The sequence below is a fragment of the Tupaia chinensis genome, unplaced genomic scaffold, assembly GCF_000334495.1.
Source record: "Tupaia chinensis unplaced genomic scaffold, TupChi_1.0 Scaffold138490_1, whole genome shotgun sequence".
Lineage (NCBI taxonomy): Eukaryota > Metazoa > Chordata > Mammalia > Scandentia > Tupaiidae > Tupaia > Tupaia belangeri.
In genome coordinates this window covers 782,349-786,451 of record NW_006198386.1, presented here as the reverse complement: position 1 = coordinate 786,451, position 4,103 = coordinate 782,349, and the positions used below count along the sequence as shown (strand labels likewise).

The window sequence follows — 4,103 nt, the reverse complement described above, 5'->3', positions numbered from 1 at the left end:
TTTTCTCCATACAAAAAAAAAGAAAAAGAAAAATTAGAAATTATAGTCAACAAAAGAAGTTCCATGAAAGATCAAGCCCCATGGGCCAGCAGGTGGCACTGTGATTAAGGAGATGGACTATCACATGGTCGACTCCAGTTTGAGTCCCGGACGTGGCGCATGTGCACAGGTGCCTAAAGTCCCACAAGGGAAGTAGAGAAGAAGAGATCGCAGCATGGCCCTCTCCCTGAAGGGTGATTTCTCACTTTCCCTCTCACTGTCGCTATCTCTGTCTCCTTCAAGTATATATCCTATGGTAAAACAAAAATCTTTTCTTTAAAAATAAAAAAGGGGGAACCAGCAGTTAGCGTAATGGCTGTGTCGCTGGACTCCCACGTAGCCGACCTCGGTTCGTGTCCTGGACCTGGTGGCTTAAAACTCAGGCCGGGCGCGTGTGTGTGCGTGCCCAAGGTCCCGAGAGGAGAATGGAGGAGAAGGGATTGCGGCGTGACCATCCCCCCGGGGGGTGATTTCTCGCTTTCTGTCTCTATGTCTCTCTCTGGCGAGCGCACGCGCCCTATAGCAAAAATATCTCAAAAAAAAAAAAGGAAAACTCAAATATAATGCAGAAGACACATCATAGATAGCAACAGCCATTTCCAGTGATTAATATATAAAATCATTGCTTAGAAATACAAATTCACCTTTTGGCTTTCGGCTCGGAGGAGGCTTCGGTGCAACTTTCTTCGGTCGTCCTGAATCTAGGTTTATCCGACACCAGCCGCCTCCACCATGCCGCCCAAGTTCGACCCCAATGAGCTCAAAGTCATGTACCTGAGGTGCTCCAGTGGCGAAGTTGGTGCCACGTCTGCCCTGGCCCCCAAGATCAGCCCCCTGGGTCTGTCTCCAAAAAGAGTTGGTGATGACATCGCCAAGGCAACCAGTGACTGGAAGGGCCTGAGTATTACCGTGAAGCTGACCATTCAGAATAGACAGGCCTAGATCGAAGTGGCACTTTCTGCCTCTGCGCTCATCATCAAAGCCCTCAAGGAACCAGCAAGAGACAGAAAGAAGCAGAAGAATATTAAACATAGTGGAAACATCACTTTTGACGAGATTGTCAGCATTGCCCAACAGATGAGGCATCAGTCTCTGGCCAGAGAACTCTCTGGACCCATCAAAGAGATCCTGGGGACAGCCCAGTCTTTCTCTGGCAAGCACAAGTGCCCTATGGCAACATAACAAAAGAAATAAAATATGTAAAAAGTAAGTATAGGGACCAGCAAATGGAGTAGTGATCATGTCACTGGATTCCCACATGACCGACCACGGTTCAAGTCTTGGACCCAGTGACTTCAAAATCACGCCAGGCTCATGTGCACGTGTGCCCAAGATCCCGGAAGGAGAATGGAGGAGAAGGGGTTGTGGCATGGCCATCTCCTCTGAGGGGTGATTTCTCACTTTCCCTCTCACTGTCTCTGTCTCTCTTTTTCTCCAGTGAACTCACGATTCCCAAGGCAAAAAACTTTCAGAAAAAAAAAAAAGTATATTTAACCAAGTTCAGGAAAGTTACCATTGACTTCCCATGTGATATCAAAACCTTGATTTAACTAAATTTTTTTCCTTGCATTTTAACAAGCTATTTGAGTACAGGGTGTAGGAAGCATTTCTCAGCTGCTAATTCTGAGACCCAAGGCCCTGGATCTGCTGTGTCTAGGTAACAGAAGCAGAATTAAACACCACCAAAATAATCTTTTGTGGCAGGAAGGATTGAGAACTTGCAAATGCTCATCCAAACTTCTGGTAGGATGGCTTAATGTCACCACATTAGACTAGCCCACCCAAATGCCCAAATTGCATCCACCTTAGTCACAATTGATGGAAGCTGCACCCTGCTGAGCCCATGAGCCCTGAAAAGAAAAAGCTTGTCAGTGTGCATAGGAGGTAAGCCCATACTGTGTGCAGCCTCTCCCAACCTTGTGTTGCTAGCTGGAAATCAGCCATAATGGGAGAATTTACACCACAGGAATCAGCAATCCTTAAGGTATCACCCAGTGCCTACAACATATTATAAGGTAATTCACTAAAATAAATCTGTCTTTTTATTTTTTTATTTTTTTAGGTTGGTTTTTTGGTTTTGTTTTTTGTTTGTTTGTTTGTTTGTTTGCCATAGGGTACATGCACTCGCAGGAGAGAGACAGAGAGAGGCAAAGTGAGATATCACACACATACCCCCTCCCCAAGAGGGATAGCCACACCACAGTCCTTCTTCTCTATTCTCCTATTGGGATTTTGGGCACACACTTAAAGCATTTCTCAAGTTGCTGGGTCCAGGATTCAAATCAGAGTTGATCATGTGGGATTTAGTGTCTTAACCACTACACCACTTGCTGGTCCTAAATTTGTGTCTTCTATTTTTTTCCAAAGCGGTGATTCAGAAGAGCTCTCCAGATTAATTGTTCAACTAACAAACAAGTCAAGTTGTAAAATCTTGCATTCAACTCAACAAAGTATTTCTGAAGGAGAATGGAGGAGAAGAGATTATGGTATGATCATTCCCCCTCCCCCGGGGGGTGATTTCTTACTTTCCTTCTCTCTTTCTCTCTTTGGCAGGGGCACGCACCCTATGGCAATATAAATAAAGAAATATTGAAATCGGCTTTTACAGTAGACCAAAAGCAAAAGAAAAGAAAAGAAAAGAAAAGAAAAGAAAAGAAAAGATCTGAAATGATATATACCCAGGGACCAGCAGATGGCATAGCAGTTATGTCATTGGACTCCTCCACACTCAACCAGACGATAGTTCAAGTCCCAGACCCAGTGGCTTAAAACTCACATCAGGCACATGTGTGTGCATGCCCAAGATCCCAGGAGGAGAATGGAGGAGTTGGGATTGCAGCATGGCCATGCTCCCCGGGTGTGTGGGGGGGGATGACTTCTCACTTTTCCTCTCACTGTCTCTGTCACTGTCTCTCTCTGAGTGAGTGCATGCACCCTAAGGCAAAAACCTCTAAAGAAAAGATATGTGCCTCTTCCTCTGCGGCATTCTCTTGACCCATGATGGTTTCTGCTTACCCGCTGTTCTTGAATGCCTTTAGCCATTCTTCAAATAGCCATTGCCTTGCTAGAGCATCATAACTCATAGCCAGATGTCCTCTGAGCCATTTGTCCGATAGGATGGTAATATTTTATGAAGGGCAATGACAGGCAACTTGTTTCTGAATTTGATTTAGCATATTGAGCTTAAACAGTGAGAACCGCAGGTCCAATTGTCCTCCAAGGGGAATGGAGAAATACGACCATATGCTGAGGGCTTACTAAGTGCTGCATGGTGTGATCGTCGCTTTATGTATGCTATATACTCATTCATTTGAAAAGGTGGGGGTTGAGCACACTGGTATTCAAAAATAGTCTCAAATACTTAGAGTTGTAGGCAATTGCATATGATAAATGAAACTATCTGGGGTAAATATAGGCCAGTGAAAACTGGAGAGAAACTGAAACATGAACAATAATTCCAAGTATGCCAAGATTGGAAATGGAGATACATTGCAGGCAACAGATTGGAAGTAGAGGAAAAAATGGAAAATAAAAATCCATCTATTTTTTTAAAGAATGATTTGTTTTTATTTTATTTATTATTAGTATTATTTTAATTTGTTATAGGACAAGTGTGCTCACCAGAGAGAGAAAGAGAAAGTGAGAAAGCAAACTGCCAAGTCAGGAACTTGAATTGTGGTCACCCATGTGAGAGTCCAGCGTCTTAAACATCATGCCACCTGCTGACCCAAATCCATCTATTTTTAAATTAAAAAGTGTAATATGAACAACTTATAAATACCTATCTATGCCACCTGACTTCCAAGACTTTCTTCAGCCACTTCAGTCTAAACATTGGTATATTTTTTATATACTTACTTCGTCACTAACTTTTTCTTTTTTTTCCATCTATAATTAGCAGAACATTTTTTTTTAGAAGGTTTAGGGCCAGCAGGTGGCATGGTGGTTAAGGTGCTGTTTCTCATTTGCCTCGCTCCATAGTTAGAGTACCAGACTTGATAGCTTGAAAAACACAGGTGTGTTGGGGCCGGCAGATGGCATGGTGGTTAAGGGCACTGGACTCC

At 43.5% G+C, this 4,103-nt stretch overlaps 1 pseudogene; it reads left to right on the top strand.

Annotated features, from left to right (window-relative positions):
- The first annotated feature begins 694 nt into the window (after nucleotides 1–694).
- The window catches only part of LOC102474757 (60S ribosomal protein L12 pseudogene), an 89,044-nt pseudogene continuing 85,635 nt past the window's right edge, over nucleotides 695–4,103 (top strand).